Genomic DNA, 13153 nt, shown 5'->3' with positions numbered 1-13153 from the left:
GACAGTGATGGGCATTGGGCACCCACCTCCTGAAACCTGTGCTCATCGGCCTATGACAGAAACCCGCATGCCAAGGGCTTCAGCAAGGTTTTCTATGGGGGTGCCGGGTTTCTGTTCTCGCAACTAAAAGGCTCAGGGGTCGCTCCAGTTAAACTGGGCTAACTGGGCTGCACAAAATAACCACACAAGAGACACAAATACCTTTTTCTTTGGGGTCGCTGTGACGGCTCCTCTGAACTTAAGGGTCCGCAGGAAGAGAGAGAGCGCAAGAGAGGCAAAGGGTCAGGTTTCAGGGGCTGAGTATCTTCATGATGTCCACTGTCAGCAGGTTGACTGCCACCTGGGTAGGCCACACCCAAGGGAACAGTAAGAGAAGGGGACACACACAAGGCACTTCCATGGAAGATTCTATCCTATACAAAGGAACAGGTGAGCATAGCTTCACCCATGGGCTGTACCAAGACACACCCATGCCTGAGACATGGACCCTCGAACCCAGAAGGGTGGGGAAAGCTCTGCCACATTTCTGCGACTGAGCGCCTCAGCACCCAGCCGGGGAGTGTGACTCAGTCACGTGTTAGGTTGGTCTCCCACAGGGGTTATTAGGAAGTCTTTGGGAAACATGCCAGGGATTTGGGGGATTTCTCTGGACTTTTCCACCTTGGTTACTTGCAAAGATGGTTGCTGTAGCACTGGCAGCTGAGCCGCAGCAGGGGGAGAAAGAGCATCCCAGCTCCATTAGTCCTTTACAGAAGCCTTCTAGATGCCCTGCCTAAGAACTTGCATTTATGTTTCACTCCCTGGCTCCACGAGACAGGACATCCCCTCTACAGCAAATGCAGAGAAGTGGGAACAGCTCTTACAGAACTGGAAACACTGCTGTCCTCAATGAACCAGTATTCTGGAAGGACAGGAAAAAGGGGACATGGGCGTGGTCTCTTTGTTATCCACATTGTCCTGATGCAAAATGTGCATTCTCCATACCCACAGGCTCTGCATTTCGGGATCAAACTTGTTAAAAAAAAAAATTACATCTGTACCCAACATGAACAGACTATTTTTCATCATGATTCCCTTAAGAATACAGTATAAGAACCATTTACCTAGCATTTGTGTTGTATTAGGTATAAATTATCCAGAGATGATTTAAAGTATAGGGGCAGGTGTAGGTTACAAGCAAATACCGTACCATTTCATAGAAGAGACTGGAATATCCATGGAGCTTGGTGCCTGCCGGGGTCCTGGAGCCCACAGATACCAAAGGATAACTGTCTTTTAATTACTTACCAAATAAAACTGAAGAGCTGGGGCAACTAAAGAAGATGGCATCATAGAAGATGTCTCACCTCTTACACTGCCCCGTTGCTAGCTGTTTAAATGGTCCCATCAATTCTTCAAGAAGCCCCACCCCTACGCACAAAAGGGGCTTTACTTCTGAACTCTACCCCCTTCTTCTCTTACCCATAGCAGTTACCCAAAACTCCACAACTCCCTCCAAACAGTACTTCTCTACCACAAGCAATGAATGCATAACTTTGAAAAGAAAGAGACTGGGAACACTGATTGGAGTTTGGTCCTGTTTACAATTTAATGTTGCCTACTGTATACTCGTACAGAGCTTGCTTGACTTCGTAAGCTCATGACTTTTCTGCAACTTAAAAGCCAAATTCCACAGTAATTTTAAAAAAGCCATTGCGCTATCCATTAATATCAAATTAGCATAATAAGTTTAATGGGAAGCAGGTATTTTTTTTTCCTCTATAGCTGCTCTCAGTTGAATGCAACCCTGATGGCTCAGAGTCTGCAATTGTGTGGTGTCTGTGGAAGATGATGCTATGCGCCGGCTCAATCTGTCATTCCATCTCTCTCATTATTTCACAGTACAGCGGATGCCACTTGGCCTCCATTTCTTTCTCCCCTAATGAGAAATAAAGTTGATTTTGGTACCAGTGGTAACATAGATACAAGGGCAGCTTCAAGGCAAGATGTCATCCATGTCAGGTGACCTTCCCGTTGTTCCCCATAATGCTTAACTCCTCTGTTTCCCCTCTACATTCCCACCAAATTTTACTTTTAGGTGCCACCTGAAATAAGAAACTTCCAAAGTTCCTGGAAACTTAGAAACACAACTTTTGCCTGCGTTGGTTTAAGAATCTCAGGGACACCCTATAATCAGCAAAGGGCAGGTGAGAGTGGGAGGTGAGTCCTTTCGGTAGCATAAAAATGTCTCTCATGCTATTAAGGTAACAGAACAGCTCAATCGGGCTGTGACCCTGTGTTTGGCCTTGAGCATTGGTTGATCACCTTTACTGAGTAGAAAGTATTTGCAGAGCATTCAAATAAAGGAAAGGAGAAAGGAAAAAATCTGATTCTCTCTTCTCTAGAGCCAAGTCTAAGGACAGTTTAGGAGAGCATAGCTCACCTGAGTACCTGACCTTGTTACATCAGGTAGCAATGAATTGAAAGGTCTCTTAGTACATTCTTATTATTTTGCCATATAATCTGACCCCAGAATCTCTCAACTCAAATTTCCTGAGAAACTTATTGTCACACATCATCCCAGCATCCTGTATGTGCTGAGGGTTTCTGCTAAAAAGTAAGAGAGGAAAGACAAAGAAATGTTACGGGGGTATTTTGAAATCACTTGTATTTGCTTGTGTTTTGGAAAAATTGCATATTTACTGCACTGATTCTGATAGGACCTTCTCTCACCCACCATAAAGAAACAGGCCCCTGGCTAAGGGACACTTACTGCATCCCTGAGTACCCCTGGCCATAAGACATTGATTGTCCACATTCATCTCGTTTACCTGTGGTGTAGAGTTGCTCTTGGATGAATTTCCTCTTCTGGCTACTCCTCTGTTCATTGAACCAAGTCAGCTCTTGGCTTAGCATCAGAAATAATCCTGGAAATAAGGCAGAAAATTGTTCTGCAGAAGCACACTTCTCACTTGTATTAGTGAGGATCGGCTATATTATGTGGTGATAACAAATAGCACCCGGATCTAAGTAACCTAAAACAGCAAAATTTTATTTCCCATCCTGCTACTAGTCCTCTGTGCCCAAGTTAGGGTTCTCTGTCCAGCAGGAGTAAGGACATTAATATAGCTATTTCCCTCTGGAACGAAAGGGACACATTATTTCTGCCTACAACACGTTGGCTAGAATTAGTCATCGGTGTTCCCTCAAGCTCAAAGGAGTCAAGAAATATAGGTCTAACATATTCCCAGAGGGAGAAAGATAGTGAGGAAGGAATGTGCTAAAAATAGTTCATAAATCCAGCATTCTAGCTGGAGCGAGGGACCAGCAGGCTGCAAAAACTACACAGCACTTGTGAAGTCAGTGAGTCAGCTTTCTCCCGAGAACAGAACCACTGGATTCTGAGATAGATAGATAGATAGACAGACAGACAGGGAGAGAGAGAAAGAGATTGATTAAGAAATTGACTCAAGCTGGGTGCAGTGATGCACACCTGTAATCCCAGCAGTTAGGGAGGCTGAGGCAGGAGGATCACGAGTTCAAAGCCAGCCTCAAAATAAAATATTAAAAAGAAACCTCAGGATGTGGGTCAATGGTTTAGTGCTGCTGGGTCCAATCCCTGTCACAGAGGTTGAAAAGAGTCACCTTGGGATCAGGGTGACCAAAAATACAACCTTCAGTATGTCCTGATTGAACTATTTAGTCTCTCCGTGGGTCTATGGGTATAAAACCAGAGTCCAAAGAGCTGAAGAATCTCGATTCTGATGTTCAAGAGAAACATACCCCACTCAGGAAGAAGGAAGAAGGGGGGAGGAGGAGGAGGAGGAGGAGGAGGAGGAGGAGGAGGAGGAGGAGGAGGAGTAGTAGTGAGCTTTTTTCCTTGTTTTTTTATTTTATTTTTTTATTTTGAGACAGGGTGTCACTAAGTCAACTAGGGCCTCACCAAGTTGCTGAGGCTGGCTTTGAACCTGCAGTCCTCCTGCCTCTGTCATTCAAAGAGGCTGGGATTACAGGTGTGTATGATGTGCGGCACTGTAACTGGCTCATGCTTTGTATTTCACAGTTAATAGTAAATAATAAGGAATGTGGACCAAATGATCTGGCTCTAGGTGAGAGATGGGGAACCCACGGACCTCTATGCCACTGGACACTGGGTTTGGTGGAGGACCCTCGAGGTTCACAGCACATGATGTGTGTGTTATGACGGAAACACCAGAAGAGGGAGTCTGTGATCCCATGATCAGAGGGTGGAGAGAGTCTTCGGGAGGGACTGTGGCCCCGGGGAACGACCAGGAACAAGAATTCCCAAACACACATCCAGGAACAAGAATTCCCAAACAACCCCTATATCAAAATGACAGGTGTCTTAAATTAAGGTCTTGTGTTCAACCATCTAAAAAACAGGAGCCAATGGCGATTCTCCTTCACTTCCCAAGAAGAACCCCCGCCAGGTTGGACTTGTCCTTGGACCCAGGATCCGTGAAGTAATGGGGCCTTCCCCAGGTGGGTGGCCACCTACAGAGGGAAACATGGTTGGCCTCAGCAACATGGGGTCTTATTTGTGCCAAGTTGGTCTGGGACTGGTGGCCTCTCAGCCTCATTTCTGAACCATCCCTGTTGTGGAAGGAGAAAAGTCTTTTTTCTCTTTGTAATCTTTCCTACCTCCCTGATACGGCAGAGACCCCGTTAAAAAGGAGGGAAAGACCCTTCAGGAGAGATGGTGGACAGAGTTGGAGACCCCATGCTTCCTGCATGGGCGCCAACCAAATACATCCTTTCATTGACATCTATCGGACTTTCAATGGCTTCACAAAGAAATTACTCCATGAAGACTTGACGTCAGCAATTAAATAAGGAACATGTTTTAGATTCGAAAGACCTAGACCTAGAAATTGCACTTTTTGGCACTTATCCCAGACAAATGAAGTTATTTTCATGAAGAAACTTGTCCATAAACATACAAAATAACCGTTACAGCTCCAAACTAAAACTCACCCGAATGTTCTTCAGTGGGCTACTGGTTATTCGAACCATCGCGCCCTCATCTCATGGAATATGACTCAGCAGTAAAAAGGGACAGGTGATCATTCCACACGGTAAATGGGATGCACCTTAAAGAAATGGTGCTACGTGATAAAAGTCAATCTCAGAAAGGCCTTGAAAGACCTAGGGAATATATTTCTAAGGTCATATGGCTGACCAATTTCAAGATCATTTTAGCATACTAATTAATTAAACCAAAGTGCCCCACCACGTTTTTGTAATGTCATGTTAATGGTAGGGCTTTGCTGTAGGTTCACAGACCCCAAGCGTCATCTGTCAGTTCCCCCAAAAGAGATCACTAATACCATTCCTGTTGACCAAGCAAGGCTGACTTTGTGAACTGCATTGTAGCACAGGGGTAAGCCACCAAAATGGTGACAGGGTCAGAAAGAAGGGACCTACAGGGTCTTAGGAACCGGGATGGGTGGATTAAAGGTAGCATTTCAAAAGCAGAACTGGTGGGGGCTGAGGGCAGGCTCTGCCAATGACCTAGGTGGGTGTGTATAGTGAGGTCAGGGTCCTAAAGAAAGCACTGACGGTCTAAGGTGTTGGTCTTGAGAAGCTATTTTACTAATGGCTTTTGCCTGGTTTCAGTATTGTTTAGCTCAAAAGTGGGAAATGTCTTTGTGCTATATGTGTTTAGCATAAGGACAAGAAAATAGCTTTGACCTGAAAGTGTCTGAGGACCAGAACAGGTAAGCGGTTGCTTTTATGAGTAGCAAGCAACTCCTTGCATCCTTCATTAGTAGGGGGCAGGCCTGGGCCTCTGTAGGCAGCCAAGGTCCGAGAGGGACAGGGCACTGTGGTGTTCTGCTGCCCTGCCGGGATTACACACGCGCATCTGTCAGGAACCGGTGCTGCGTCAAGCAGGGCGACTGAGCTTCAGAGTCCTCTCAGCCCTTGCCCATCTGTGCTTTTACTTGGCTGTTTTTATGAGGCTGTTTTTTGTGGCTTTGTAAAAAACTTTGAGTGAAAGCACATCACAGTGGGGACTTCCTGCTTAGAATAAAAAAGAAAAAATTCGTGGGCATCAGAAATAGAAAGTGTGAGAAGAATTGAGACAATCTTTTGCATGAATCACCGATGACATCGACTACAGTTGCATGACCGTTTTGGAGCATGACATTCGCCCTCAGAGGAGACAGGATATGCCTGTTCTGGAGAGATACAGTGCTGCTCAGCACCCTGCTCCTAGGGCTCTCTGATGGCCACCGGTGAACTCTGCTCGTCACTGATGACCAAATGTGTGGCCATAAGACTTCTTACATTTGACGCTCACATCCTGTCGAGACCCATTTTAGGTAAGTGCTGAACAGTGCTCATTGCGCGAAGTACACCAAGCTCAGGACCAAAGAAGAGATCTTTGGCCAGCTAGTATTTTTATCAATCATATGTTATTAATTTGTGCTATATTACTAAGATGCTTTATTTGGCTCTACGACTGCTTTTGGTTATTGAATGACTTTAAAAAAAAAACACTTTAATGTTAGCACCCAGTAGCAATACAAAAAGCAGGAAATGTTGATTTTGCCATGATTGCTCTCAAGTCTGAAGATAATGATGGTATGGAAGGAAGATATTGACGGAAAGAGCTCACAGGAGTGTTTACTCATAAGGCTATGATTTGAACATTTTTTTCCCTGTCCAAACTCATGTTGAAATTTTATTGCCAGCATAAAAATAAGAAGTATAGACACTGAAGAGGTGATTCAACCCTGGAGGATCCACCCTCATAGGCAAGGTCTGTGCTATTTTAAAAGCTCAGATTTAGCTCTCTCTTGCCTTTCTGTCTTTCCTCATGTGATTATATGACCAGATAGCCCTTACCAGATGCTAAACTCAGGTGGACCTCCCAGTCTCCAGAACTGTGAGCCAATACATTTCTATTCATTATAAGTTACCAAGTCTCAGGCATTTTGTTATAGCAGCACAAACAGACTAAGACATTCAATTTGAGAATTTCATTTCCTCTTAATGTGCATTTTTTCCTTTCTGCTAAGCAATAGCTGGCAGCTTCTAAAATGGCTCCCGATGATCTCAACCTCCTGGTATTTGCACCTTACGTATTCCTTTCCCTGTGAGTGAGACTTGGACCCAGTGACTTGCACACAGTATGGGAAAAGTGATGTGTGTCACCTCTGAGAAGAGTTACAGAAGATTCCAATTCCATCTTGCTCATACTCTCTCTACGGCTCTTTACTTGCTCATCCTGATGCACCCAGGCTGCCACGTGTGACTGCTCTATGGAGACACAAATGTAAGGAACTGAGGGCCGTCTCACCCCAAGAGTAGGTGAGCAATGTAGGCCCTCAGTCCAACAGCCTGTGAGAAATAATCCAACCCACAACCCTGACGGTCAGCACAGAAGCCGAACTTGAGGCGACCTCAATCAGAGCTTTGTGAACAACCTTGACCCAAAGCTGAATCATGGCTGAGTTCCTGATCCACAGAAACTGTGAGATGATACATGTTGTTTTGATCTTCTTGATTTTGTAGTTCTTGGTTATGCAGCAATAGATAACCAAATACTGGCTAATTGTTAACTGATCGCAGATTCTACCATCAATAAATTCGTTTTTAGCTTATGTGCATTTTCTCCAAACAATAGTCCTTTTTCCCTGTCTGAAAAGGGAAGTCTTACTTGGGTACGATGGTATTTTCACAGCGTGGAAAATAATACAACTGCAAAAATATCTCTTTGTGTTTCACAGCCTTATTGAAGAGTATAAAATTATTAGCCTTGGAAAGACAGGTCTGTGACTTACGTCTATAATTCAGAGAACATTTTGTCTTGCTTATTATGTTGGTTCTGGTTGATGGAGTTAGATTCCACATGGAATGTCCTGAAGGGTGGCAGAAAAGACCCTCCGTCCACTGGATTTAAAAATGGGACCTAAGACAAATATTCCCAGAATAGGTCATTTAAACGATTTCAATCTACACACGATCTGTAGTGGAGAGTTGGTGAGTCTCATTTGGTACAAGAAGAGTCCATGGATACACTAAGATTCTAGAAAAGAAACAGAAAAGAGGGAAAGAAGAGTTAAGGGAAGAAAATGGACTCTAAAGAACGCTGATTTCTCTTCCAGACTGCCTCAGGCTTGGCCACTGTTCAGGGGACTCAACGCAGCTGTGTGTCTGGGCGCAGTGACCAGACTCCGTGTTGGGGTTTTGAACTTACCAATCCATGGCCAACTGCTCTATGAGCCTCTTTGCTTGAACATCCATTTGCTACCGATAGCAAAGGCCCCATTACAAACAAAAGGCCACATCATTTGAGAATGTTCTAAAAAGCTTTAGTAACCTTGCCTTGTATGTGGCACATATCCTCTGCACCTCTCGAGGGCTCTACAGTGAAGACTGTAAGCAATCTAAGCATCGTGTCCAAGGCAGGCACTGGGCTACCACCAACTGTCACTCAAAATCATAGCTTACTACCCACCATCCAGTTGGTTCCTTCAGAGCGTACCTTCCCTCAGGGAGTACAAAATGTACGTTCTGACTGAAGAATGATCATCCATCTAGTGAGAAGGGCAGCCGCCATATTGCTTCTACAGCCTCGCCACCCCCAAGGCTACCTTTGCACTCCCACCCCTTGTCTCATAGGATGTGTGGCCGTTGGATGGAAATATAAGACGTTTGCCAAACCTTTCCATTTTGAGTTAAAAAAGATAAGATCTACAACATACAGAGTCATTGAAATATGGTCGAGTTTGTTGTGTCAACGCTTCACTGTTTCACTGAAATGTATGCTTTTCAGGTCAAGCACATTTTGGTTGGTGGTTTGCAACCATCTTAGGGTAACACAGCCATTAAGAGCCAGAGTGTAATACCAGTGATGTCACCCTTTGACTCCCGGTGTCTAAGCTCTCTTTGGCTCCTTCTGCTTTCCTGTGTCTTGCCCCCTCTCCTTTTGACAACCAGACCTAATGCTCACTGAGGTATTTTTTTAATTGAGTGGTGTTTCGACGCTTCACTTCATTTTTAGCTTGGTGCTTGGTATCTGATCAACAGGTAGATTGAGGTCCAAACGCACAGGATTATTGGTGTCAAGAAGTCAAGGGGGTGCTATCCTTTGAGCATGCAGTCAGGGCCTGAGGGTGCACTGATGTCTATGCCTCGTTCTGTTTATGTCCATCTGGGTGATCTACCTTCCCTTTATAATTCATTTTTAATTGAAATGAAAATCACTCCCAACTGCTCAGACATTAGTGTGAAAAAATGGTACACAACTGTCTGAAAGAGAAAAGTTGCCTAGGAAATGCACAAGTATCCCTCAGGGCCAGTTCTGTTTTTAGAGAAGTATGGAAATGCAGATGACCACGGCAGGGCACCCGGGTGCCTGGGTGAGGATGGAGCATTTCCAGGGATTTCTGCTATTTCACTCAACCTCGGTGGCTGCGTCCCTAAACAGACCCCATTCTGGTTTCTCTTGTGATTTTTTCACTTCAATCTAAGGGTTGAACTTGGGGAAAGAGTAGTTTGCAGGTTTCACAGACTCAACTCATAGCCAGAGATTGATCAACTCTAACGTGAGCATAAACAATGCAGTTAACCCAGGAGAGCAGGAACACATCTAAAAACAGAGCAAGAAATGTCCTCAGGGTGTACTTCCTCCCTCCTTCTGGTTATTCCAGATGATGGTGCACAGGGGCCATGCATAAAACCGAGGAGGAGAAGAGAATGTGAAATGTGCCCGCCCCATGGTGTCGTCTATATTGGGATAGGAATCTCTGACTAGGAGAATAGACAGTTTGTAGTAAAACCAGCTCTAAATAAATTACACAGAAAGAGTTGAAACTATAGATCTGAAAGTTGACTAAATTCTAGGCAAAATCAATAAACTGTGAATGAACACTTATAATATCTCTAATGGATTTTTTCATGAGTAAAAATATACACGAAGAAGAAAAATGTTTACGTATATTTTTATTCTGTTTCTTTTCTATAAAGAAACAGAAATGAGGTTTGTCTTGAAATTTATGGCATGAAAATACTGTTCAAAATATGGAACCGAGCTTATAAATAAGAGAAAAAAAATGAGTATAAGGAGACATGTAAATCATGTAAGTTCCATTAACTGTATCAGTCAATAATTTATTCTGTTTAGTGTTCTACTGGTCAACAAATAATGTCAGTAGAGAAATCAACAGTAGTGGAATTAGAATATAGAAAACTGATGATAAAGAGAAATGACATTCAATAAATATTGTTTCATTTTTTAAGTTTCTAATAGAAAATATTATGAAAATGTTCACATTAGAAAAAACTCTTAGAAAAAAAGTATCAAACTCTTAATATATAAAAAAAAAAACAACAAAACAACAACATAGCAATCAAAGTAGCTTCTTATTTACCAGCATAAACCAAGAGTCACCAAGCATTAAAGGAAAGAGAAATCTGACTATGATTTAATTTAATTTAAAAACATACATACATAAAAAAACATACAAAAAAAGTTTTGCTAAAAGAAAGAAAGAGACATTTAGCTGGAAAAAGGGAGAGACGTTAACCTAATTTGAGTTAGCATCTTCAGAGAGATGTGAAAGGTCTGGTTTTATCACTAAAATGAAAAGAGACTACTACAAACAACAACAATAACAACAACAACTGTAGAGTAATGAAGTACTTTTAGAAATTAAAATGTTGTCCAACAGATAATGTTAGTAAAAGTGCTGAGCTATTAAAAGAAAACAGCCAGAGATAGAATCAAGGATCTGGAAAATGTTGCAAAGCTCCCCAGAGTTGTTAAAGGAGAAAGAAAGAACAAAACAACGAAGAAGAAGAGTTTAGAGACATAGTTGCCTTCCTTCAGGAATGCAGTGTGACTGGCGGGCCTCTGATAGAAGGTTCTAGAAGGAGAAATAACAACAAGAAGAACAAGTAAACAAGAAAAAGGACAGCATCAAAGACCAACGGTGAGAGATAGCAATGCTAAATACAATAAAGCAAAGTGTTTCACATGTTATTGAGAAAGACAAGTTGATAAAAACAGAAAAGACCCTCACCTGAACATTTCTAATACAATTTTAACTCAACATATAAAAAGATAATCTAAAAGGTATCTTGAAAAGCAGTAAAAAAATATAAAAGAGAATCACTAGGATTCCATAAATTTCTTTCTGTATTTTTCTTTTTCTTTTTTTTACAGGGGATCGAACCCAGAGGTTTTGAACCATTAAACCACATCCCAGCCCTTTTTATAATTTTATTTTGAGGTAGGGTCTCACTAAGTTGCTTAGGGCCTTGCTAAGTTGCTGAGGCTGGCTTTGAACTTGTGATCCTTCTGCCTCAGCCTCCTGAGCCACTGGGGTTACAGGCATGTGCCACCATGACTGGCCTAAGATTTCTATTAAGCACAAATAGATGCTGAAAAAAAATATATATATATATATATATATATACACTTATCCATCAATTTAAATTTTTTAAATTAAAAAAAAAACATGACTCTTCCTTCCTTCCTTCCTTCCTTCCTTCCTTCCTTCCTTCCCTCCTTCCCTCCTTCCTTCCTTCCTTCCTTCCTTCCTTCCTTCCTTCCTTCCTTCCTTCCCTCCTTCCTTCCTTCCTTCACCTCTCTTTCTTTCTCAGCTATGTATCTATCATCTACCCATCATCTCTCTCTCTTATCTTCTATCTATAGCCACCCATCTATTTATTCAGTGTGAAAATTATAGATTCTCATTAATAGAATTGATTTTATAGCTTTTAAAATGTGCTCCAAATAATGTCCATTGCAGCTCTCCCCTTCTGTGTTTTCTTCTTTTATCGTTTAAAACTCATTTGTGGAAGAAACTGGGTTGACCGTAGATGGCCCTGGGTGTCATTTAATACGCTCCCCTGTCTCGTGCATTTCTTGTAATTAGGTAATGGTGTTCTGGAGGACACAGCAGATCCAGGTTTGAGTCTGGGGAGGAGTATTCCTCAGTGATGGTGCATCTTCCCTCCCTCTGTCCTTATTTCCTCCCGCCCTCCTCTGGGGGGTGCAGGTATATATCTTGTTCCAGTGTCTACCTCCTGAGATACCAGTTGGCTACATGTTCCAAAAGCTGAGCACGGGTATCGCAAAAGAAACATTTTCAAATTGATTTTCTAAAAACAAATGAAATTTAAAAGGCAAATTGATATGAAATGACAGAATGACTTTCCGAGTGGCAGCCCTGTAAACCACAGATCAAGGCCACATGGTGGCAAGAATCTCAGCCACAAGTGACTCCCCCAGGCATCTGGGCCGCAGGGAAGCCTCACAGAGTTGAGCACAACTTCTCCTCTTCCTGGCAGAGGATCAAGGAACCAAGTGTCTACACATGTGACAGAAGACAGACACCAGCTAAATTGACAACAACAAAATCATCCCAAGAGAGGAAGGCGCTGAGGACCTTTCCTGGTCCTCAAACTGCCTCACAGAACAGCAGGCAATGAGGGCACAGGGCACCGGGGCCTGGAACCTGAGGACCCAACATGATGGCTGGTGCCACGAGTGTTTGATAGAATCCAGGGCAGAGATTAAAAGGCTTTGGAGAGACTCGAGGGGGACATTCACAAAGTTGAATGTAAAATGACCTCACTAGGGTGAGGCAAAACGGTCATCACTGTTGTGTGGGTGACCTGGATTCTCCTCTGCCCAGATGGATCATTTCCTGTGGCTGCTGTAACAAATCGCCAGAAATCCCACAGCTACAAAAACACCAATTTGGTTTTGGATCGGCAGGGAGAATGTTTCCTGGTCTTTTTCATCTTGGGGAAGTCTTCTGTGTTCCTTGGCTTGAGGTCTTCTCCTCTCATCCCTACAACCTGCGGATTCTGTCACTATTACTGTTGGGTGGCAGTCCAGGTCCTTGGTGTCCTGAACAAAGGATTGAGCCAGACACACAGAGGTGACAGATGAAGTACAGATTTATTGAAGGTGAAGACAGATAGCGCTCTGTTAGGTAGAGCAGAGGGGGCCCAGAGAGAGAGAGAGAGAGAGAGAGAGAGAGAGAGGCTCAAGGCCCCCGTCCAGAAATCAGGGTCTCACATCCTGAGCTGTGGGGCGGTCTCTTCCCTACATGGACCTGAATGAAGACCTTACCCCATTTGCTCTCATTGGTTGCTTTACAATATTTGATTAGAATATTTTCCCATCTCTCCC

Source organism: Marmota flaviventris, chromosome 16 (assembly GCF_047511675.1).
Source record: "Marmota flaviventris isolate mMarFla1 chromosome 16, mMarFla1.hap1, whole genome shotgun sequence".
Taxonomy (NCBI): domain Eukaryota; kingdom Metazoa; phylum Chordata; class Mammalia; order Rodentia; family Sciuridae; genus Marmota; species Marmota flaviventris.
The sequence above is the reverse complement of the archived record's forward strand: the minus strand, read 5'-3'. Positions refer to the sequence as shown.